The 27417-nt window shown below is 35.6% G+C and overlaps 1 pseudogene; it reads left to right on the plus strand.

Annotated features, from left to right (window-relative positions):
- Window positions 1-27417, plus strand: part of LOC122903540 — a 97182-nt pseudogene that overhangs the window by 19071 nt on the left and 50694 nt on the right.

A 27417-nucleotide genomic window follows, 5' to 3' on the forward strand; every position in this document is an offset into this window, starting at 1 on the left:
AGCCACCCAGGCGCCCCAAAGTCCCTGATTCTTAATGAGCCATTCTTTTGCTTTCTTCATCTTATTGTCAATGTTTAATAACATATGGATGGTAACCTGACATGCTGTAGAAAGATGAGGTGATGTTATAATTGCCTTAAGAATTATAATAGCTGATAAGATGAAACAAATAGCAAAAGTGGGTTTTTAAAAGCCAAGCTTTTATTCCTCTCTTATTTAACTTTTAATTGGAAACACTTAGCCTTTATTTACTCTAAAAAGTAATGATTTTTGCCAGAGGAAGATCTATCTCTTTAATGTCAAGAATGATTCTCTTCTTGCAAAAAAAAAAAAAAAAAAGGAAGTAGAAAATAATGGATCTTGGAGCATCCATTTATTTATGAGATTTAATTTGCCCATTTCTTTAAAGTGTGCTAAATTCCTGCTCTGCTCCTGGACATTTACATAAAATTCAAAGTCCATGCTAATTACATTTGTTAAATCTTCCTTAAGGAGAAAGTCTGAGACTATGTTCAAGGTTTCAAATTCCAGACAAGAGATGGCCAAAATTTTCCTTTTAAAATTGAGTTGTTCCCGGGGCGCCTGGGTGGCTCAGTGGGTTAAAGCCTCTGCTTTCGGCTCAGGTCATGATCTCAGGGTCCTGGGATCAAGCCCCCCATAGGGCTCTCTGCTCAGTGGAGAGCCTGCTTCCCCCTCTCTCTCTGTCTGCCTCTCTGCCTGCTTGTGATCTCTATAGTCAAATAAATAAATAAAATCTTAAAAAAATAAATAAAAATAAAATAAAATTGAGTTATTCTCATCATTAATATGGTTGAACTGGAAGGCAAGATGACTGTACTCTGTTTCTTCTCCATAAATCATTTATAATGATAAATGATTATTTATCATTATGAATGATAATTTTTATTATCATATATATTATCATACATATGATAATATAAGGCCCCATTTTGCATCACAAATAATGTTATCATTTACTTTTCCTTTGTGGAATTTCTTGTGGAATCCTAAGCTTTAGATGATAAATTGAAGATTTCAGTATAAAGTGCCTTGCTTGAAGACACATAGTTAGACTATGAGTTAGGATTTCTAACCCAGTGTATCCTTCACTGATGAAGGAAAGATGATGGGGTTTGAAGCCAATAGCCAAGAAAGAATTCTTGGGACATCTTCATTGCAAGAAGGTAATTTTATTAAAGCCCTGGGATGGGACCTCTGGGCAGAAAGAACTGTGCAAGGGTCCTAAGGAGTGACCCATTATGTACTTTCAAGTTGGGAGGGTGTTGGTGTTAGCATAAGACTCTAAGGAATCTTGCAAGCAGGTTTCCAGGACCTTGAGGGTTTAAGTATTGTTAGGAAAAGGTCATTTCTCACTGTCTAATAAAACCTTAGTCATGAGACCTTGTTGGAGGCTACAGCATGGTTGGAGTCGAGGACCAAACCAGGCCCTGACTTGTGTCTCCTTCAAAGTCCGGACACCTTGACAAGGTTAAGGACGGGAAAGTTGAGTGCACTGAGAAAGGGTCTGTGCTATGTGTCGTGCGCTTGCCTACGTGACTTCCCACACACTCTCCCTGCAGTAGGGAACAATGTGGCCAGAGTCCTGAGTTCTCAGTCCTTGTTGTTCTGTACCTCCCATAACCACTCCCTGGTTGATTGTCTTGCTAATGGCTTTAGCCAAAACTATCTGGTGTCATGAGGTTTGCTTGTAGTAAATGTAAACTTGTTATAGGAACTTGCAGTCATCTGACTATGTACTGATGTAATGCTCCTTCTATTCTGGTCTGCCTTATAAATGATTGTAAGATGTGGAATAAAATTGGCACTGTTGGACATCATCTTCAGTGTCCCTCCTGCCCCCATCTCTTTGTCTCTTAATTTCTTTTCATCATCCTCTTAGCCCTCACAGTTACCCTGGTCGATTCGTGGCACTGGCCGTGACAAGACCCTCAGATGTTATCGATGGGTCATACGTTTGGGAAATGATTGCCAACATGTGTCTTGGGAGGTAGAGATGAAGTTTCCAAAGAATTTTTATATGTTAAAGGAGACTCACAGGATCCTGGGGGTTAGGCTAAGATTGTCTTTTGCCCTTAGCAAAGTATTAACATAGAGGCAGTTCAGTTTCTAGAGGAATGTCACTCTTCCTGTTTCAGGGACTTATCAGTGCGCTCTAAGTGGTAAGAAAATTTAATTTTTCTTTTGCCTTTGTCTCCCACATCATTCACTACTGCTCCGAGGGCAGGATCTGACTAACCACAACAGCAACACTGCTACAGAACTTCATTGATGGGGGGTAGTGATAAACCTCCTCATGTGGGTTCTGAGCATTGCTGGTCTGCAGACTTCAGGTGCCTGATCATCCTTATCTTTAAGTGTATATACCTAGAATTCTAACCTTTCCTTCTGTTACAATGGGATTATAGCATTTAGGGCTGGAAAGGTCACTAGAAGTCACCAAGTCACTCTTACTTTCCAGATGAAAGAACTGAAGTTCAGAGTGATTAACCAAGTCACACAGATCCCCAAGAGTTACGAACAAGCCTCCACCTGTGATTCTGTCTTTAATACAATTCTTCCTTTGACCATTGCTCGCTACTTAGCACTTGTTTGTGTTGCATGGAAGTGGTGTGGGAAAGATGGATTTTAAAAATGTTACTTTTTATGGAGAAAACATTGATTTGTGGAAAACGTATAACCCTCTCATTTAGGTATCTTTTACATATATGACTATTTTTGTGAAATAAAAATTGTGTGTGTTCCAAATTTGAAAAGATTTTATTTTGGAAAAATTTAAAAGGTGCTAATTCAAATTATTTAAGAATGTGTTCATTTGAATTGCAACAGAACTTTAAAAGAATCAACCTTCTTTATTTCTGCTTGTTTTGTGAGAAGCAGGCAAAAACTTAAAGGTAAGAGTAAACATGAGTCCATCAGTACTTTAGCACAACAAGGACCTGTGTTGTTTTCTGAAGTAGGAACTTCCACAGTATAAAACACATATAGAAGTGACTCATTTCACAAGGAGAAAAATGAAAAGGAAGAAGACTCTTGAACTTACTAAAAACAGGGATTCTTTTTGTGCCTTTTGATCTGTCAGTAGGAGCAAGCCCACAAGGAAAGCAGACAGGATATTCTCCCTTGCTTCTCCTCCCCTCCCCTGTTGTATGTTGCTTTCAGTCACCAGAAGGGCCTTGAGTGACAGTGCAGAGGAGCCATTAAAACTTTATTTTGGAGCAGCAGGGCCAGGACTGAACTCTCACAATAGCTGACCCACCCCAAAAGCTACATAAAAGAACCTCTACTGTTGTTATTATTGCTGTTCCCAGTTAAGAATTTAGCAAGTGACTTGGATGACAGAAGATAGATTGAAATAGGCAAACATTATTAAACATTTAATTCATAATTGTTTAAATCAATTGTGACAACAAGAATTATATATTGAGTTTTTGTCCCTCATTCATGACAGATCCTTGAATTTACTGGATGATGAGAGTGATAACATCTTTCCTTACTCATAATAACCCCCTTTCAGCCATACCTGAGTTAATGCAAATAAGGTGACTCTTGGTGGCCCTTAGATACCATCAGAAAGGACACTGTTTCCCATGTGATTAGATAGTTGGAACTTAGAGCTCCACTCCCAACCTCTGGGGAGGGAGAAGTGTTTGGAGATTGAGTCAATCACCAATGATGAATGATTTAATTAATTATGCCTATATAATGGAACCACCATAAAAATCCCTGGGCTGGGAGAGCTTCCAGACTGGTGAACAGATTCCAGGTTGGTGAATACAGTGAAGTGCTGGAGAGGATGAGGAAAGTCTGCTCTGCTCCTTGCACCCCCCCATCTGCCCTATGCATCTCTTCCATCTGGTCCTGAGCTATATCCTTCACAATAAACTGGTCAATGTTAGTAAAGCATTTCTCTGAGTTGTGTGAGCTGTTCTATTTAACTACTGAAGGGGTTATGAGAATTTCGTGAGGTGTAGGTGGCTGGGACTTGTGAATGCAGCCTGGAGTGGGGACAATCTTGTGGGCCTGAGCCCTTACACTGTGGTGTTTGTGCTAGCCCAAGGCAGCAAATGTTATAGTTGAAGTGAGCTATATAACACCCTCTTGTGTCTGGAAACATGGAGAATTGGTTGTGTGATGAAAAACACACACTGGGTGTCAGATCTTCAGGGGGAAATATAAGTTAAAAAGATCTCAGGAGGGGGTGCCTGGGTGGCTCAGTGGGTTAAGCCACTGCCTTCGGATCGGGTCATGATCTCAGGGTCCTGGGATCGAGCCCCGCATCAGGCTCTCTGCTCAGCAGGGAGCCTGCTTCCCTTCCTCTCTCTCTGCCTGCCTCTCTGCCTACTTGTGATCTCTCTCTGTCAAATAAATAAATAAAATCTTTAAAAAAAAAAAAAGATCTCAGGAAAAAAAAAGGATATTTTGAAATATTTTATAAAATCTTACAGCTTGATTTTATATGAAGAAGGGACACTAGAACTGTAAAATTTGAATTAAATAAGCCTATGAAAGTATTTTTCTAAAATAATAAAATTTACTAATTTTGGCCATGAAGATTCCTGGAGATACTTATTATTTCATTTTTATAGTTTTTATTTCTCTTCCCTCCATCTCTCTCTCTCTCTCTCTCTCTGTCTCCTACATTTAATGAGGAGTATGTATTAGTATTAGTCCCTTTTCCAGAAAGAGAGAGCAGTAATCAGTCCAGATCTTTCATAAATAGACTGATATGCAAACAAATATCTATAATAGAATATATTTTTTTTTTAAAAAAGGAAATGATTTCTACTTCTCTGAGGGATCATAGAAGCCTTACCATTTGGGAAGCAGGTAACATTTAAGGTGCAACTTGAGGAATGAATGACATTTTAACAACAATACAATTTTAACATGAAACAATAATAGAATCTTAAAGTGCTCAGAAAAGCTATGAGTAGCCTGGGCTTCTTTGGATTTGAATTCATGGAGGGATATTTATTTTGGTGGCATAGGAATACATAAATTAAGAATGGCAAGGCAGTTTAAAATTACATTGTGGAAGTTTTGGTTGGAGTGCCAAGAACTTTGTGTTAAGTTCTTTAAGTAATGGTAATCTAGTGTATACTTTTAAAGAGAGAATAGATTAATCTTTTTAGGTTAAAAAAAATCATTCTTTTGGAATAGAATGATGGATGGAAAGGCAAGAGTTTGAGGAAAGGAAAAGAGGTGGCAAGGTATTAATTCATGCAATTTATGAAGCATACCCATGACAAAGGTGATACAGAGGAGAAAGGACAGAGGCAGAGAATGTGAGAATGTCTTAAAAAATCAATTTATTATTCACTCATTTATTCATTCACTTAAAAATATTTGAGTTAACTATTGAAGAAAAGACTTAGCTTCTTTCATTGCAAAAGAAGCTAAAATGTGCAGATCAGGAAGTAGAGTAGGGCAAAGGATATTTCTGAGCCATAAAACACACCATTTCAAGAGCTGGGAGTGGACAAATACTGACAATATTTGACAAAGCAAAGATTGGATTTGAAAGACTTAGTAAGTCATACTGAATTTGAATTTATTCTGAGGTTTATAGGGAACATAAACAGGTTCATCATCACATTTGTGTTTTAGCATGATTTTTCTAGTAGCAACATGGGATTCAATTTGAAGTAATGGCTCATTCCTTAAATTTATCTCTATAAATGAAGAAAGGATAGAATACATGAACCATACTTTTGTAAAAATATATTATCATAATTAGATCCTTTGCAAAATGATGAATCTCATCCTTCATAATTATTTTGAACTTGGTCAGTAAAACCTGGTCATGAAAATATTTTTCTAAATATTATAAAATATTGTTCTCTAAACAAGACCAAGAAGTTGTACCACCACTGTGCAAACTGCCCACTCAGCAGAAGTAAACATCAATGAAAACTAAGTCCCACTTATGCCAGAAGTACCTCAAAAAGAGAATGAACTTTAACAAGCAAAATTTGCTTTGATGAGCACTTCTCTTTGTTTACTATATTCAACAGTGTTCTCTTTTTTTAAATATATATAAATTCCTTTAGCATGCCTTTAAAAATGTGTTCAATATTCAATCATATAAATTATAGAGTTTGATTTGTTAATTAAAAATTAACTAACAGAATTTGATAATCTGATTCTCTGTACTAACTCACCAAATTAAGTAAGAGACCTTTTTGGAAAAAGACAAATCTGACATAATAAAATCTGGTTAAAAATCTGTGCTAATAATATTTGTGAGGTATACTATGTGTTTAAAACCTAAATATATGAATATTTAAGGGACAAAGGAATATGTTGAATGAGGGAAGGAGTCAGGATTGAATAGATGTATTGACTAAGTTTGTAGTGGTGTGGTCCCAAGATTGCAGAGCTTCTGCTTGAAGATTTCTAGTGTCTCAAGGGCAGAAGTCAAAAGTCATCTACTGAGAGTAAGAGGAATCAAAAAAGTTGAGCTGCATGGTGAAGTCTGAAAAATCAGAAATGTGAGAACACTCTCCTTGATTCATAGAATTTCTAGGCAACCCAAGGTATAGAGGCTTTGATTCACACCTCTTATCATCTCTATAACCATACACAGAAGCTTAAGTTTAAAAGCAGCTGATTAAAGATCAAGCAAAAGATCAAATAAGGGATGGTTTTTAAGGACTAAATAAAAGGGAAGAAGCTGAACATTTTAGCAGGAGAGTGCAGAATAGTGAGCCAACTGTATATACATGCATGAGTAGAAAAATCATCATCTACAGACCAGAAAAGAATAGGGTTTTAAAAAACAAGTGTCTGAGACAGAGAGAGGTAAAAGATGTCTCCATCTTTTCTCACATAAATTATTGAAATACTACTTAAACATCAGTCAAGATGGGGTCCATGAGAGAAGCATGATATGGATAAAACTACTAACAGGATATTTTGAGTTATTGTCAAGAAACTGATGGGAAAAAACTAAGTAAGTATGGAAATGAGTGATGAAAACAAATATACATTTTGAAATCATAAGCACATGAGTTATCTATGAAGTAATAAGAATATTTAAAATCACCAAAAAAAAAATGGGGATTAAAAGAAAAAACTTTCCAAGGAGAGCATTATAGAAAAATATTTATTGAAGATAGGCAAAGCAGGGAGTGACCAAGAAGACAGAAAAGGAGAATTTGGTAAATATGAAAATATTTAAGATAAAGAGTATGAAGAAAAAAAATACAACAAAATTGAATATGAGAATAACATCAATACCTTAGAGTAAAATGGGCAGCAAGAAAAATAATAGAATGTTGGTTTCTATGCAAACCCAGGCTCTAAGACTCTAAGATCTTTTCTAAAACTCAATCAAATGTAATCAAATGTAAAGAAGTAGTGAAACAAAACTCTTTTTTAAAGAAATACCACTTGGATTCTGTATTTGACAAAAGCTAAAGATAAAATTTTACATACACACAAACAAAAACAGACAAAAACCCAAACAAGCAAAAAAATCATACACAAATACACACAGCAATTTAGCCATTCTATGTTTAAATATCCACATTACCTTTAATTAACAATGATTTTAATTACATAAACTCCTGCGGTTAGGAACTTTGAGTTGCTCACACTAAAAAGTTGTGTGACCTTGGATAAATTGCAGAATCTTCCTGATCAGCATTTCTTCTAGTGTGAAATAATGAAGTCATTCACGCTGAATATGACTCAGTTAATTGTCACAATTGTCATAATTAATTAAGAAGTTGAGACCAGAAAAGTAATGGCATTGGTATGCTAATTCTCTTACCTTCTCTTATGAATTTCTCTTGGACATAATCCCTGTTCTGATGCTAATTCACGTTATAGAGCCATTAATTTTCATATGGATCTTCATAACTCAGTCACACAGCCAAAACCTAAATATAAGAATAATGTATATGAAATATATTACTCTTCACAAAGTAGCACCCTTAATAAAATATATTAATTTTACACCATAACAAATAAACATTTTTGTCATTTATTGAAATAGATTGGAAGATGCAAGCTATACTAATGTGGGTAAATATCTGGAGATGTTTACCTTCACCATACTGTTCATCTCTAGTACTAATTATGTTTATTATGAACATAATTAGACTAAAAAGATAGGAAATATTATTTCTAAGCAAATTTTTCCCCAAAAGCGTAGATACCACATTTAACATTACAGAATTAAATTGAAGGCTGAATTTGAGTTTCATAAAATAAACATCATCTTTCATTCACCTGTGTCTACTAAATACAGTTGCTAAGGAAATCAGCAACTTGAAGAAGAAGTTAGCAGGGAAATGGAGTAAAGTTGCCCTGGTTAATGGTTTGTGAAAGAAGCAAATGCAGGGGCTCATCTGAGCCTTACCTGCATCAATTACTTATATGAACAGCTAACAGGCTACCTTTCAAAACACTGCAAATGGTATCAGTGGGCTAAGCAGAGAAAATTGGACTCCAGATGCTGCACAAGTCAGTGACTTTGCCAAGATTTTGATCAGAAGTACACACTTGGCAGCTGGAATTTAGCATGGGTAAGTGAAGTTTGCATAATAAAATTTAAATATTAATTATGTCTTTGAAGTAAAAAGCAAATAATGCAAGCAAAAGACATTAGCATAATTAAATGGATTTTAATACATTTTTCTTTTAAATTTATATTCTCAAAGACAGCAAATGGATTGGGAAAAAGATCCAAAAAATACAAATCCTAACAAATTGTGTCCTGCATATATTACATTTTTACCAAGACTGCTAACTTCTATTTGGATTAATTTTGTATGAGCTAAATATTTCAACTCTAATAATAGATAGTGTTGTTCCTGATATTTTGGAAAAGGAACAAAACATGAAATCTAAAATTTTTGCATCATCTCTGCCACGTGTTAGGTGTTTGATTTGGGCAATCTGTTTAGCCATTCTTGGTCATATTTTTCTCATTTGCATAATGAGAAGTCTATAAAATATGTATGATAAAATATCTTAAAAATAAATATCTCTCTTAATTGAGGCAAATTTATTTATGTAAACAAGGTGATTTGTTTGTATTTTATGACAAGAAGTCATCAAAGGATCATTGGTCTGAGATCAAAAACCAAGAGTTCAAATTCGTTATGCTGATGCATTGTGTGACCCTGGGCAAACAACGAAATCTACTAATAGGCTCAGACCTCTTCTAATGTCCTATGTTTCTCAGCCCATGGACAAGGACAGTAAAATTTCTCTCTTTGACATACAAAGAGGTCTACTTAGAAAAGGAAATTCTATTTCCAAAGAGACCATTCAGTGAGAAGTTTTATGATTTTGATTTCTCTATGCCCAACCACTATAATAGATTTCAAAAGCAACATTTATTGTAGTTATAAAAGTTCCTTAGAAACATAATTACATTTCCCCACAGAACACTATTATATACAAAAGTCACCATTTTGCAAGCTTTTGGAACTCCAAGTTTCAAAATGCTTTAAGAAGTTATGCTCAGTTTTTAAAATGTGTTTTCAAACATTGTAATGGCTTACTTCTTGTTTGTCCATAAAGGAAATTCTCTATAACATAGCCAGAGAAGTAAGACATAGGTATGAAAAATTGCTCTTTTGTGGGACTGGAGTTTACTGTTCCCTTACCTAACTGCACATGGCCTGTTAGGTCACCTTTCATGCTCTTGACTGCCAAAAGGGAGTTTACAAAATGTTGCAGGAAATGTACAATTTTGATTACCAGCAGGAGGTTCAGTAATGGGTCCTTATCTCTTCTGCTGTCAAGCAAGGGATGTCCCTAAGTCCTCTAGTTAAAAAAAAGAGAAATAAAGGGAGAAGGAAGAAAAGTTTTTCTTTCTCTCTTCCTTACCTAAGACTCAGACAATGCCCATTCATCTTCCTGGTGTCATCTCTGACTTTTACTCTATAGATAATATACAAAGGAAGACTTGGGACCTTCTCTCTCTGCCAGAATGGTTAGATTGTGTGTCCAACAGTCTCCAGAGGTCATGCTGAAGCAGTGCTCTAATGAACACTCAATGGTGAGATACAAACAGGTGCAATTAAATGTTACCCAGGAAAAGAGAGATGTTAAATTTATTAAATATGAAAAGTGATATCTAAACAGTTTATAGGCATGACCTTACTTTTATTTGTTTATAAATAAAATAACTCACACTTAAGTTAGAACCGTAAGAAAGGTAAATCTGAGTCCCTTGTCCCAGAGAGTTATGGTCTTTTGCTCCTCAATCCAGAACTCTTGTCAAGTTCCTTGTCAAGCTGTCAACACTTCAATCTCTTAGCCATTATTATCTCCCCAACAATAAACAAAGAGCTAGGATAGACTAGGACAGTGTTTGCAGATTGTGAACAATACACTGGTATCTAAAATCCTTTTGGTAGGTCCTGACTAGCAGAGAGAGTGGAGTAAAGAAACAGAAGAAAGAGATACATAAATGGATAGTTAAATGATACATGATAGAAATATAGATGATAGATATATAGATAAATCATAGATAGATGGTAGATGATAGATAGATGATAGAAAGATAGATAAATGATTGATAGACAATAGATAGATATAATAGATAAGTAATAGAGAGATGATAGGTGATAGATAGATGATAGATGATAGATAATAGATGATAGATGATAATGATAGATAGATAGCAGATGATAGTTAGATGATAGTCAGATAATAGATAGATGATAGATAGTAGATGATATGCAGATAGATAGATGATAGATAATAGATTAGAGAGATAGATAGGTAGTTACATACATATATATTATAGACACTTGGTTTATACCATTATATATATTATATAATGTATAATATTAATATTATATATTATATTATACATAATATTAATGTATAATATTAATAGTAATTAATATTAATTAATAATATATAATATATATTATATACATACATACATATATATTATAGACACTTGGTTTATACCATTATAGAGGTTGAGAAATCTGAAGATCTGTATTTGGCAAGCTGGAGATTCAGGACTGATGATGTAATTCTAGTCCAAGCCCAAAATCCTGACAACCAGTAGAGCCAATGGTATAAGTTTCTCTGTGGAAGCTGGGAGATTTGAGACACAGGAAAAGCCAATTTTTCATCTCAAGTCCAAAGACAGGAAAAGACCTATGTCTCAAACAGTTAGGCAGTTGTTCCCTCTTACTCAGACTTTTTGCTCTATGCAGGTCTGCAACTGAATGAGGACTACCTACAATAGGGAAGGTTATGTTCTTAGTCTATCTATTCCAATATTAATTTCATCCAAACATACCTTCACCAAAATACCCAGAATAATGTTTGACCAAATATCTGGGCACTCCATGGCCCAGTCAAGTTGACATATATAATTAGCCACCATATATATGTTCAAACCTTCAGTTTATAATCACTTAGCTCTGAAAATCTAGCACTAATTGGTTTAATTTTCAAATGCATATGTTGCCATTGGGCAGTGAGGCTCAATGCTTTGTAGGAGCCGATTAACCAGGCTAGTGAGAACAAATTACAACATTTTCAGGAATTGTGTTGGATAGTTTTTAATCTGTTAGTAGATTGAGTTTGAGCACAAGGTATTGATACCACAAAATTTGACAAATATTATAAATCAGAGCCTTTTTCTTTTCAAACACAGAGGACTGATTATTAAACATTATGGTGCTGCTATGATGTCTAAGGAGCAGTGAGAGATGAAAATTTTTATGAGATATTTGAGATTTATTAAAGTTTTTAAATATCCCATTTTTGCTCAGTCTGTGATTTTATAATACATGACCTACTCATTTATACTTCTTATGAACACATATATCATTATTATTGCTATTATTGGAAAAATTACAAAAAAGATTCATTTTACTCTGGAGGCCTAAGTTAAATAAATATATTACCTAGACAGATATGGATCACAATCAGTGGATGTCATGATGTAGTTTCATCTTGATAAGATGATTTAGTTTCCCTGCTCACAAGCACATTTCTTCTTTTAAGAGTGATTTAAATCAGTCAGTCTTTAGTTATACCTTTTCATGAAGCAGGTACACACTAATTTGGATCCTTCAAAATGTTTTTTTTTTTTTTAACCACCTGCTTTCAGATAATTGTAAATAATCATTTTCTTGCTTATCTGAAGAATAGGATAAACTTGACCTAAAATCAGAATGGAAGAATGTCATTACATAAATGAACCCTGTATTAGAAGTTAGATGTTGGAAAAATCTAATCCCAAATCCTGACCCTGCCAATAACTTACTGATTGATCTTGAACAGGTCTTTTTTTTTTTTTAACAAAATAATAAACTGCATCGTATCAATAGATTCCAAATTGAAGATATGACCATATTTCAGAATCATCAAAAAAAAAATTGAGGGGGAGGATAAATTCTAAAAATGAAGTCTCTCTTCTACACTGTCCTTTACAAGACACTTTAGCCACTGCTAACAGTTTCTTATATATACTCCAAATATTGTCTAAAATTGGACGCACATAAACACACACTAACTCACACCTACAGCATACATATTTGGAGAGAAAAAGAGAGGAAGAGAAAGAAAGAATAACTTAATAAACTTAATTCATCTCTTACTCAGTTCAAATATACCCAAACCTATTGCATCTACAACCCTAAACATTTTCCTAGAACATTTTAAATTAATTCTTAGTCACCATATAATTTCTGCTATAACTATTTCAGTATATATGTACAAAAATAAGATTCATATAGATATAATCATATCAGATCTACCACTATTATGACATTGCTCGGGGTTCCATGGATTTTCTTCCCATTGAAACAAATAAAAGGTATATTTAAATTTTTCCATTTAAAGCCTATGGGAAAGTCTGAAGGATAAATAGCCAATGGATAAATACCTACTCAAAAACATGAATAAAAATTTGGTAAGAAAGGTGAAAGTTTGTGGTATTTGAATTAAGACTGCCCTCTCTCTATTCCTTCCCATCTTAGGTAGATACTAAACTCCAGGTTATTTCAGCAAAGAACAGAAGTCTCCATCTCCCCTATCTCTCAAGGAGAGGACTTTATTCCTAGATAGAACAGGACAAGTCCTGCTGAGTGCAGTTAAAAGGTGGGGGTTCTCTTCTGCTGCTTTGCCATAACTCATTTAATGTAGACTTACCTTACAAATCTCTTTGGGCATAGCACATTGAGAAGACTGAGGCCCTCATCATCTTTTCCCTGGTTTGTGAGGCTGTGGTTTCATGCCACGCCCTCTTACCAACCCTCCTAGAGCAGGAGTGTTGCTCAGAAAAAAGCTTGCCATGATCCTTTCACTTACTCTAGAGCTCTGGTTGAGAGATTTTGCCTAGATAGAGGAGATCCAGACTATAAAAAAGATAGCTCATAATCTCTTACCAAAGGAATTCAATTTATTTGCAACAGAGTGAAGTTCAAGCCTAAAGACACTCTTAAGTACAGTGGAGATTGTGGAGAAGGACAACTGGTAGGAGATTCAATATAGAGGTTGAAGTTAAGCCAACCAGTGTGCTGTAGAGAGCTAAGGAGTAAGTTAGCTGAGACCAGTCCTCCTGATATCAGAAAAGATATCAAGCACTGACATCAAAAACTACCCCTGTGAAGAAACTACAATTTAATTTATTAATTTGTAAGCAATTTGTGCCACAAAATAATGTTGAAAACAATTGAATAATCAGCCAGCAAATGGCTGATTTTCCTAACACTTGGTCGTAATAAAGGAATGTAGTGGAAAAGAGCACTACCAAAACCATTGTCTTCCCAAAAGCTCTGTGGGCATACCCAAAGGCTTGCCTCCCTGAGGAGCAACAACAAAGGCTTAACACAGTGGGAGGAGAAATAGACAACACTGAAATGAGGAAACCAAAGACACAACAAAGAAACAGAAAAATAATAATAATAACCCCTCCCAGGATTGGGAGGATGTACTCAGATTTGCTACAATATATTATCTAAAATGCTCAATTTTTTTCTGTTTATTTTTTTTTTTCAGTGTTTCAAGATTCATTGTCTATGCATCACACCCAGTGCTTCATGCAATACATGACCTCCTTAATACTCACCTCCAGGCTCACCCACCCCTGCCCCCTCCTTTCCAAAACCCTCAGCTTGTTTCTCAGAGTCTACAGTCTTTCATGCTTCATCTCCCCCTCTGATTTAACCCAATTAACTTCTCTTTCCATCTCCTAAAGTCCTCCATGTTATCCTTATGTTTCACAAGCAAGTGAAACCATATGATAATTGACTTTCTCTGCTTGACTTATTTCATTCAGCCTAATATCCTCCAGCCCCATTCATGTTGATGCAGAAGTTGGGTATCCATCCTTTCTGATGGCTAAAATGCTCAATTTCTAACAAAACATTATGAGGCATGGGAGGAATCAAGACGGCAGAGAAGTAGCAGGCTGAGTGAGACTACATCAGGTAGCAGGAAATCAGCTAGATAGCTTATCTAAACATTGCAAACACCTACGAATCCAATGGGAGATCAAGAGAAAAACAACAACAATTCTAGAAACAGAAAATCAACCACTTTCTGAAAGGTAGGACTGGCAGAGAAGTGAATCCAAAGAGAAGGGAAGATAGACTATGGGGGGAGGGTCCAGCTCCAGGCAAGCTGCGGAGCAATGGGGCACTAAAACAGGACATTTAAAAATCTGTTCCACTGAGGGACATTGCTCCAGAGGCTAAACCGAGGTGAAGCCCATGCAGGGTCAGCGTGGCCCCAGGTCCTGCAGGGTCACAGAAGGATTGGGGGTGTCTGAGTGTCACAGAGCTTGCAGGTATTAGAACAGGGAGGCTGGCTACAGAGACAGAGCCGAGGAGTGAGCTATCAGCTCAGGGTTACCTTGAACCAGTCGCAGGCTGGGTGAGCTTGGAGTGCGGCCGGAAGCCAGGAAGATGGAGTGATTGGGTGCTATTCTCTGAGGGTGCACTGAGGAGTGGAGCTCTGAGCCCTCAGCTCCTCTGGGCCAGAGACTGGGAGGCCACCAATTTCATTCCTGTCCTCAGGAATTCTACAGAAAGCATTCAGGGAACAAAAGCTCCCGAAAAAAGGAAACCCAGCCAATTACTCAGCCTGGCCCCAGGTAAGGGCAGTGCAATTCCACCTGGGGCAAAGACACTTGAGAATCACTACAACAGGCCCCTCCCCCAGAAGATCAACAAGAAATCCAGCCAGGACCAAGTTCACCTACCTACCAAGGAGAGCAGTGGAATTCCAGAGGAGGAGAAAGCAAAGCACGGGACTCATGGCTTTATCCCCATGATTCTTTAGTCTTCCAGTTAATTTAAATTTTTCTTCAATTTTTTTTTCTTCTTCTGATAAATTTTTTTTTAACTTTTACCCTTTTCTTTTTTAACGTTTTTAACTAGTTTATGTAATATATATATATATTTTCTTTTTTATATTTTTCTTTGTTTTCTTTTTTAATTGTATCCTTTTTTTTCTGAACCTATTTTTTAAAAGATTTTATTTATTTATTTGACAGAGAAAGATCACAAGTAGATAGAGAGGCAGGCAGAGAGAGAGAGAGGGAAGCAGGCTCCCTGCTGCGCAGAGAGCCCAATATGGGACTCGATCCCAGGACCCTGAGATCATGACCTGAGCCAAAGGCAGCGGCTTAACCCAGTGAGCCACCCAGGTGTCCTTTCTGCACCTATTTTTATCCCCTTTCTCCCCCCCATGATTTGGGGTCTCTTCTTATTTGATTAAAACATATTTTCCTGGGGTCCTTGCCACTCATTTAGTATTTTACTTGCTCTTTCATACACTCTTATCTGGAAAAATTCACCACAAAAAAAAGAACAAGAGACAGTACCAAAAGCTAGGGACCTAATCAATAAAGACATTGGTAATATGTCAGATCTAGAGTTCAGAATGACGATTCTCAAGGGTCTAGCTGGGCTCGAAAAAGTCATGGAGGATTTTAGAAACGCTCTTGGGAGATATAAAAGCCCTCTCTAGAGAAATAAAAGAACTAAAATCTAACCAAGTTGAAATCAAAAAGCTATTAATGAGGTGCAATAAAAAATGGAGACTCTCACTGCTAGGATAAATGAGGCAGAAGAAAGAATTAGTAATATAGAAGACCAAATGACAGAGAATAAAGATGTCAAGCAAAAGAGGGACAAATAGGGGCACCTGGGTGGCTCAGTGGATTAGGCCACTGCCTTTGGCTCAGGTCATGATCTCGGTGTCCTGGGATCGAGCCCCGCATCAGGCTCTCTGCTCAGCAGGAAGCCTGCTTCCCCCTCTGTCTCTGCCTGCCTCTCTGCCTACTTGTGATATCTCTCTCTGTCAAATAAAATAAATAAAAAATCTAAAAAAAAAAAAAAAAAAAAAAGAGGGACAAACGGCTACTGGACCCCTAATATGGCAAAGGGAACAAGCATCAAAATCCAGCATGTGCAGAGAACACCCCTCAAAATCAGCAAGAATAGGTCCACACCACATCACCTAATAGTAAAATGTACAAGTCTTAGAGAGAAAGAGAAAATCCTGAAAGCAGCCCGGGAAAAGACGTCTGTAACATACAATGGTAAAAATATTATATTGGCAGCAGACTTATCCACAGAGACCTGGCAGGCCAGAAAGAACTGGCATGATATATTCAGAGCACTAAATGACAAAAACATGCAGCCAAGAATACTATATCCAGCTAGGCTATCATTGAAAAGAGAAGGAGAGATACAAAGCTTCCAGGACAAACAAAAACTGAAAGAATTTGCAAACACCAAACCAGCTCTACAAGAAATATTGAAAGGGGTCCTCTAAGCAAAGAGAGAGCCAAAAAGTAGTAGATCAGAAAGGAACAGAGACAATATACAGTAACAGTCACCTTACAGGCAATACAATGGCACTAAATTTATATCTCTCCATAGTTACCCTGAATGTTAATGGGCTAAATGCCCCAATCAAAAGACATAGGGTATCAGAATGAATAAAAAAAAAAATCTATATGTTGCCTACAAGAAACTCATTTTAGACCTGAAGAAACTTCCAGATTTAAAGTAAGGGGGTGGAAAACAATTTACCAAGCTAATGGACATTGGAAGAAAGCTGGAGTGGCAATACTTATATCAGATCAATTCGATTTTAAGCCAAAGACTATAATAAGAGATGAGGAAGGACACTATATCACACTCAAAGGGTCTGTCCAACAAGAAGATCTAACAATTTTAAATATGTATGCAGTCAACTATATAAACCAATTAATAACAAAATCAAAGAAAGACATCAACAATAATACAATAATAGTAGGGGAAGTTAACACTTCCCTCACTGAAATGGACAGCTCATCCAAGCAAAAATCAACAAGGAAGTAAAGGCCTTAAATGACACACTGGACCAGATGGACATCACAGATATATTCAGAACATTTTATCCCAAAGCAACAGAATACACATTCTTCTCTAGTGCAAATGGAACATTCTCTGAATAGATCACATCCTGGGTCCTAAATCAGGTCTCAACCGGTATCAAAAGATTGGGATCATTCCCTGCATATTTTTAGACTGCAAAGCTCTGAAGATAAAGCTCAATCACAAGAGGAAATTTGGAAAGAACCCAAATACATGGAGACTAAACAGCATCCTTCTAAAGAATGAATGGGTCAACCAGGAAATGAAAGAAGAATTGAAAAAATTCATGGAAACAAATGATAATGAAAACACAAAAGTTCAAAATCTGTGGGACACAACAAAAGCAGTCCTGAGATAAAAATATATAGCTGTACAAGCCTTTCTCAAGAAACAAGAAAGGTCTCAAATACACATCCTAACCATACACCTAAAGGAGCTGGAGAAAGAATATCAAAGAAAGCCTAAACCCAGAAGGAGAAGAGAAATCATAAAGATCAGAGCAGAAATCAATGAAATAGAAACCAAAAAAACGATAGAACAAATCAATGAAAGTAGGAGCTGGTTCTTTGAAAGAATTAATAAGATTGACAAACCCCTGGCCAGACTTATCCAAAAGAAAAGAGAAAGGACCCAAATAAATAAAATCATGAATGAAAGAGGAGAGATCACAATCAACACCAATGAAATACAAACAATTATAAGAACATACTATGAGCAAACTCTATGCCAACAAATTTGACAATCTGGAAGAAATGGATACATTCCTAGAGACATATAAACAACCAAAACTGAACCAGGAAGAAATAGAAAACCTGCACAGACCCATAACCAGTAAGAAGATTGAAGCAGTCATCAAAAACCTCCAAACAAACAAAAGCCGAGAGCCAGATGGCTTCCTAGGGGAATTCTACCAAACATTTAAAGAAGAACTAATTCCTATCCTCCTGAAACTGTTTCAAAAAACAGAAATGGAAGGAAAACTCCCAAACTCATTTCATGAAGCCAGCATCACCTTGATCCCAAAACTAGACAAGAATCCCATCAAAAAAGAGAACTACAGACCAATATCCTTGATGAACACAGATGCGAAAATTCTCACCAAAATACTAGCCAATAGGATTCAACAGTACATTAAAAGGATTATTCACCATGACCAAGTGGGATTTATTCCAGGGCTGCAAGGTTGGTTCAACATCTGCAAATCAATCAATGTGATACAACACATTAATAAAAGAAAGAACAAGAACCATATGATATTCTCAATAGATGCTAAAAAAGCATTTGACAAAGTATAGCATCCCTTCCTGATCAAAAGTCTTCAAAGTGTAGGGATAGAGGGCACATACCTCAATATCATCAAAGCCATCTTTGAAAAACCCACTGCAAATATCATTCTCAATGGAGAAAAACTGAAAGCTTTTCCACTAAGGTCAGGAACACGGCAGGGATGTCCATTATCACCACTGCTATTCAACATAGTACTGGAAGTCCTAGCCTCAGCAATCAGACAACAAAAGGAAATTAAAGGCATCCAAATCAGCAAAGAAGTCAAACTATCACTCTTCTCAGATATGATACTCTATGTGGAAAACCCAAAAGACTCCACTCCAAACTGCTAGAACTTGCACAGGAATTCAGTAAAGTGTCAGGATATAAAATCAGTGCACAGAACTCAGTTGCATTTCTCTACACCAACAACAAGGCAGAAGAAAGAGAAATCAAGGAGTCAGTCCCATTTACAATTGCACCCCAAACCATAAGATACCTAGGAATAAACCTAACCAAAGAGGCTAAGAATCTATACTCAGAAAACTGTTAAGTACTCATGAAAGAAATTGAGGAAGACACAAAGAAATGGAAAAATGGTCCATGTTCCTGGATTGGAAGAACAAATATTGTGAAAATGTCTATGCTACCTAAAGCAATCTACACATTTGATGCAATTTCTATCAAAATACTATGCACTTTTTTCCAAAGAAACAGAACAAATAATCCTAAAATTTATATGGAACCAGAAAAGACCTCGAATAGCCAAAGGAATATTGAAAAAGAAAGCCAAAGTTGGTGGTCTCACAATTTCAGACTTCAAGCTCTATTACAAAGCTGTCATCATCAAGACAGCATGGTATTGGCACAGACACATAGATCAATGGAACAGAATCAAGAGCCTAGAATTAGACCCTCAACTCTATGGTCAACTAATCTTCGACAATGCAGGAAAGAATGTCCAATGGAAAAAAGACAGCCTCCTCAATAAGTGGTGTTGCCACGTGCAGAAAAATGAAATTGGACCATTTCCTTGCCCCACACATGAAAATAGACTCAAAATGGATGAAGGACCTCAATGTGAGAAAGGAATCCATCAAACTCCTTGAGGAGAACACAGGCAGCAACCTCTTCGACCTCAGCTGCAGCAACCTCTTCCTAGAAACATCACCAAAGGCAAGGGAAGCAAGGGCAAAAATGAACAATTGGGATTTCATCAAGATCAAAAGCTTTTGCACAGCAAAGGAAACAGTTAACAAAACCAAAAGACAACTGACAGAATGGGAGAAGATATTTGCAAATGGCATATCAGATAGAGGGCTAGTGTGCAAAATCTATAAAGAACTTAGCGAACTCAACACCCAAAGAACAAATAATCCAATCAAGAAATGGACAGAGGACATGAACAGACATTTCTGCAAAGAAGACAACCAGATGGCCAACAGACACATGAAAAAGTACTCCACATCACTCGGCATCAGGGAAATACAAATCAAAACCACAATGAGATACCACCTCACACTAGTCATAATGGCTAAAATTAACAAGTCAGGAAATGACATATGCTGGCAAGGATGCAGAGAAAGGGAAACCCTCCTACACTGTTGGTGGGAATGCAAGCTGGTGCAATCACTCTGGAAAACAGCATGAAGTTTCCTCAAAAAGTTTAAAATAAAACTACCCTATAACTACAATTGCATTACTGGGTATTTACCCTAAAGATACAAACGTAGTGATCCGAAGGGGCACATGCTCCCAAATGTTCATAGCAGCAATGTCTACAATAGCCAAACTATGGAAAGAACCTAGATGTCCATCAACAGATGAATGGATAAAGAAGAAGTGGTATATATACACAATGGAATACTATGCAGCCATCAAAAGGAATGAAATATTGCCATTTGGGACGACGTGGATGGAACTAGAGGGTATCATGCTTAGTGAAATAAGTCAATTGGAGAAAGACAACTATCATATGATCTCCCTGATATGAGGAAATGGAGATGCAACATGAGGGGGGTTAAGGGTGAGGAGAAGAATAAATGAAACAAGATGGGATCAGGAGAGAGACAAACCATAAGTGACTCTTAATCTCACAAAACAAACTGAGGGTTGCTGGGGGGAGGGGGGTTGAGGGGGGGTTATGGACACTGGGGAGTGTATGTGCTGTGGTGAGTGCTGTGAAATGTGTAAACCTGGCAATTCACAGACCTGTACCCCTGGGGCTAAAAATATATGATTATTTTAAAAATTAATTAATTAATTAAAAAAAAACTTTATGAAGCATGCAAAGAAGGAGGGCATTATGGTCCACATGCTAGAGAAAAAAATGTATATATACACACACACACATACATATATATATGTGTGTGTGGGTGTGTATATATATATATATATACATATATATATATATAAAGATTTATGACTATAAGAGTAGCCAGACATTGGATTTATCAGAAAACAACTTCAACATAGCTGTTATAAACATATAGCCATTATAAACATGTTCACAGAACTAAAAGTAACCATTATTAAAGAAATAAAGAATGTAAATTGACAGTGTTCCACCAAATAGAAAATACTAATTAAGGGAAGGAGATTACAGAAAGAACAAAATGGAAATTCTGATGTTGAAAGTACAATAAGAGAAATTAAAAAAAAAAAAAAAACCAAAAACAATAATGGAACATGTGGATGGCTCAGTCACTTAAGCAACCAACTTTTGATTTTGGCTTAGGTCATGATCTCTGATTCATAGGATAGAGTCCCATATCAGGCTCCACACTCAGTAGAGGTGACAGTGATTTGAGCTGGTGGAAGAAGGAATAACCAAAGAACACAGAGTAAAAGAATGAAGAAAAATGAAGACTGATTCAGAGAAATGTGGGACACCATTAGGCACACCAACATAGACATAATACAAGAACCAGAAAGAGCAGAGAGGAAGGAGAAGAAATATTTGCAAAGAAATAATGGCAGAAAACTTCCCAAATTTATCGAAAAATAATACCCTACATGTCCCAAGAAAGTCAATACATTCCAAATACACTATAATATCAAAGTTATCCACAAACATAGGCATCATAATAAAAAGGCTGAATGTCAAAGACAAAGGGAAAATCTTGAAAGTAGCAAGAAAGTAAAAAATAAATGTTGCTTACAAGGGAGCTCCAATAAGATTTACAATTGAGTTCTCATCAGAAATGCTAGGGGCCACAAAGCAATGGGAAAACTTACTGAGTGCTCAAACCAAACCAAAACAAAACAAAAATAAAAACAAACTATAAACCAAAAATCCTGGGTCCAGAAAAGCTTTCTTTCTAAAATAAAGGCAAAATACTTTCCCAGATAAAGAAAAAAAAATAATTTGTTGATAGCTGACATGCTTTAACAGGAACCATAAGAAAGTTTTTCAGGCTGGAAGCAGGTAACCTCAGACTGTAATTCCCAACCACAACAAAAAACAAAGAACACTGGTGAATGTAATTATAAAAGACAGTTTAAATGTTTATTTTCCTTCTTTCCTCTTTTATTTTAAAAACACTTGAATGAAATATGTATATGATATATTGTTAGATCTGTAACATAGAGAAATATAATATATATGTATAATATATTTGTAAATAACAGCATAGAGGAGGTGAGTGGAAGAAACTGTACAGAACTAAGGAAGTGACTGCAGATGGTGATGTTATATTTATAGTAATGTATCCTTGGGTTTGTACCATTAACAGAAGTGATATGCATAACAATAAAATAAAGTAGGGGAGGGAATAGAGCTATACAGAAGAAATGTTTATATCTCTGGAATTAAACTAGTATAAATCTAAAGTTGATTTTGAAAAAAAAAAAGTTGATTTTGTTAAGATGTATATGGTAAACTCTAGAGCAATTACTATAAAAATTTAAGAGATATTAGTGAAAAAACAAGAAAAGAAATTTAAATGCCACCTTAGAAAACATTTACTAATGGGAAAGAATTTTGTAAAAATTTTGTAAAAGAGGAATAGAGAAACAAAAAAGTTATAAGAAACAGTAAAAGGGCAGATAACAATAACAATGAATGAAATGTACCAAACTATTCAATCATTGGAGAGAGATTGGAAGGCTGAATTAAAAAAAAGAATCTAAAAAAAAATTAAAAAATGATCTGATTATATGCTGTCTATAGGAGAAATACTTTGGCTCAAAGATACGGTAGGTTGATGGGGTGCCAGGTGGCATAATTGAAATGTCCAACTCTTGGCTTCAACTCAGGTCATGATCTCAGTGTCATGAGATTGAGTCCATGTCAGACTTTGAGTGGCTCAGTTGGCTGGACGACTGCCTTCGGCTCGGGTCACGATCCCGGAGTCCCGCAGTCCCGCATCAGGCTCCCAGCCCCATGGGGAGTCTGCTTCGCTCTCTGACCTTCTACTCGCTCATGCTCTCTCTCACTGTCTCTCTCTCAAATAAATAAATAAAATCTTAAAAAAAAAAAAAAAAAAGACTCTCTCCCTCTGCCCCTCCCTCCGCCCAACCCCACTTGTTCTTTTTCTCTAGGATAAATAAATAAATCTTAAAAAAAATACAATAGATTTAAAATAGTGCTTGGAAAAAGTAATATCATGCAAATTGCAACCATAAGTAAGCTAACATGACTACACTAATATAAGACAAAATAGAGAGGAGTTTTTTTTGTTTGTTTTGTTTTTTGTTTTGCTTTGTTTTTGTTTTTGTCAAAGAGAGAGAGAGTGGGAGAAGTACACACTCTCTGAGCAAGGAGCCTGATGTAGGACTCTATCCCAGGGCCCTGGGATCATCACCTGAGCCGAAGGCAGGTGCTTAACTGACTGAGCCATTCAGACATCCTAAGAGGTACATTTTATAACAATAAAATAATCAATCTATTGGGAAGACACCACGATTATACATATATATGTCTTAATAATAGAGCATCTGGGGAGCCTGCATGGCTCAGTGGGTTAAAGCCTCTGCTTTCAGCTCGGGTCATGATCCCAGGGTCCTGGGATCAAGCCCCGCATCGGGCTCTCTGCTCAGCAGGGAGCCTGCTTCCCTTCCTCTCTTTCTGCCTGCCTCTCTGCCTATTTGTGATCTCTGTCTGTCATATAAATAAAAAAAATCTTTAAAAAAATAATAAAGCATCAAAGTTATGTCAAACAAAAAGTGATGAAGAAAAACACAGAAAATTAAATTATAATAATCATAACATAAAATAGCTCATTTTCAATAATAGATAAAACAACTAAACAGAAAATCAAAAAGAAAACTGAAGACTTAAGCAGCACTATATACCATCCAGAACTAACAGATATCTGTAGAGCATTCCACACAACAACCTTATGATAGACATTCTTTTTAGGTGTGCAAGAACATTTTCCAGGGTAAACCAGAAGCCAGATGTGAAACAAACCTCAATAAATTAAAAAAGGATTTTAAAAAAAGGATATGTTCTGACTAAAGTGGAATGAATTTAGAAGTCAAGAGTAGGAAAAATATGGGATGCAAAATTATGTAGAAATTCAACAATACACTTATGAATAACCAAAGGGACAAAAAATGTATTGAAAGGAAAATCAGAAATTATTATTAGAGAAAAGAAAGTGAAAGTATATCGAAATGTTTATCATGTAGCTAAAGCAGTTCTTAGATGCATATTTATCAGTGTAAATGCTGATGGTAAGAAGAAAGATCTCAAATCAATAACCTAACATTCTACATTAAAGCACTAGAGAAACAAGAGCAAAGTAAATATAAGGAGATCAAAGAACGGAAATAGTAGATTAGAGTGGGAAATAATTAAGTAGAGAAAAGAAAAAGGATGAAAAATATCAATGAATCCAAAATTGTTTTGTTGAAAGATAACTATTTAACAACCTTTAGCTAGAGTGACCAAGAGAGAAAGAACAAAGATTCAAATTACTAGATTGAGAAATAAATGTTATTACTTATCTTGCAGAAATATAAAAAGGTTAAAAGACATTACTATAAAAATCATACAACTAAATCTAATTCTAAATAAGACAACTTAGATAAAGTGGACATATTCCTAAAAAGACACAAAGTACAGAAACTAATATCAAAAGAAATAGACATTTTGAATAGATCTGATTAAATAAAGATGCTGAATCAATAATTTAAAAAACCTGCTACCCAAAGAAGCCAAGTTCCAAAGGCTTTAACTTCTAAATTCTACCACACTTCAAGAAGAATTAGTATCAAATTTTTATAAGTTTTACAGACAGTAGAAGAGGAAGGAGCTCTTCTTAACTGGTTTTATTCTGACACTTAAACAAATCAAGTAAATCACAAGAAAAATACAGGCTAATATTTCATATTAACATAGATACAAATTATTGAAAAAAGAAACAAATCCAGCAATATAAAAATGTATATATATCATAAAACATAACCAAGTTGGATTTTGTACAAGAATGCAAGGTTGACCTTCAAGTCAATTAATGTTATACATTATATGAACAACAACAAAATCACATGATTATCTCAATAGATGAAGAAAAAGCATTTGGCAAAATTCAGCATGCTTGTGAGTAAAACACCCAACACACTAGGAATAAAAGGAAACTTCTTTAACTTTTTTCAAAGCCTAGTTTCAGACTTAATGGAAAAAGACTAAATGCTTTCTCCCTCAAGATCAGCAACAAAAAGAATTTCAATATTCACTAATTATATTCAACATTACACAAGAGGTACTAACTTAGTCAGTGAAGCAAATCAGGGAAACTTGAAAAATCCAAATTGCAAAGAAAAAGTAAAACTAGCTCTTTGCAGATGAATGATTTTTAATATAGAAAATCATAAGAAATCCACTATAATACCATTCAAGCTAATGAATGAGTTCAGTAAGTTTGCAAGATACAGTATCGATACATAAATATTTATTCTATTTCTATATTCAAGCAATAAACAAGTCAAAATTAAAATTAGGAAATTCATTATTACTATTATTACTATGATATCAAAAAATTTTGAAAATAATTTAACAGAAATATGAAACCTACTTTGAAATTATAAGGCTTTGTTTAAAGATCTATATAACTAGAAAAATATTTCATGGGGAGCCTGGGAGGCTCAGTGGGTTAAAGCCTCTGCCTTCAGCTTGGGTAGTGATCCCAGCATCCTGGGTTCGAGCCCCGCATTGGGCTCTCTGCTCGGCAGGGAGCCTGCTCCCCCCACCCTGCTCTCTCTCTACCTCTCTGCCTGCTTGTGATCTCTGTCTGTCAAATGAATAAATAAAATCTTAAAAAAAAATTAAAAAATTAAAAAAAGAAAAATATTTCATGATCATGGATCAGAAAACAACATTGACAAGATGGCAATACTATCCAAACTTACATACAGATTCAATGCAATCCCTGTCAGACTTCTAGATGACTTTTTTATAGAATTTGAGTTGATTCTCTTTTTTTTTCTTTTTTTGAAATAGAGCTGATTCTAAAAATCATATAGAATTGCATGTGAATTAGATAGATGGTGATAAATTGATAGAAAAATAATATACATATTGTTGAATATGGAGATTAATACACTACACAAGAGAGAAATGAGAAATATGGAAGACATATGAAATAATGTAAATAAGATACAGAAAGAAAGAAGAAACTGAAAATTAGGTATTATTTCTTAGTGATGTATAAAGAAATCTCACATAAGTGAACAAGGGGGTATGTACAGGCAATGTCAGCAATTGTAAAATATTTGAAGAAAACTGAATGTCCATCAGAAGGAGAATGGATAAATTATGGTATGTTTATATTATGGAATACTGCATAAGAGGTAAAGCAACAAAGTAATAAGTGCTACAGACACCATTAGGGGCCATGTAAGAAGAGGCCCAATAAACAGGACTATAGATTATTATGATCAGTTTGATAGAAAATGACATAATGTTTAAATAATGCAAAATAATATATTATTCATAGATCCACAGATATATAGAGATTATATCAGCATATAGATAGTAATCAAACACATTGAATTCCATTTAATTGCTGCATTCTGAGAATTAGACAATTCTTTTCTTCCACATTTTAAATATATGGTTCCAGGGTCTTCTTTTCTTTATGGTTTCTGATGAGAAATTCACAGTTATTTAAATTGTTATTTTCCAATACTTAAGGTAATGTGTCTGGGTTTTGTTTGGTTTGGTTTGGTCTGGTTTTGGTTTTATTTGTTTTGGTGATGTTGCACATAGATCCCAGAAGTTGTGGTCATTTTTTTTTCCAATACATTTTTCTTTATTCCTTGATTCTACAATTTCTATAGACCATTTTCAAGTTCACATATCCATTCCTTTGCCATCTCCATTCTACCTTGTAGAATGTTTATTTAGTAGTTTAGTTGTCAAAATTCTTGCTATTGTCTATTTGGGGTATACGTTCCACAAATGTGCAACTTAAGAGTGACCCCAGGTTTTGTGTTATATCAAACACAGTGGTAGGGATCTGCTTTTTCATCTCTCTTCTCAAGAAGCCACTGGAAGCTCTTTCCCAGTTTTTATGTCTACAAAGGTAGGTTTCTCTTAGAATTTCAGTCTCCTCTTCCATGACACAGTTCTGTAAGACTGAGTCTGCCCTGGGCAATGTGGCAAGAGAAAGAATGCCACTCATATTCTTTTCCTGGTCCCTCCATCATGGAGAAAATTGTTCTCAGGGTGGTTTCACTGCTTGTATTTCCATTGTCTTGTCATAGGAGGATGGTTCTGGAATGAAGCTGCCCTTGAGGAGGACTAGTAAGAAAAACAAAGTTA

Source organism: Neovison vison, chromosome 3 (genome assembly GCF_020171115.1).
Source record: "Neovison vison isolate M4711 chromosome 3, ASM_NN_V1, whole genome shotgun sequence".
NCBI lineage: Eukaryota > Metazoa > Chordata > Mammalia > Carnivora > Mustelidae > Neogale > Neogale vison.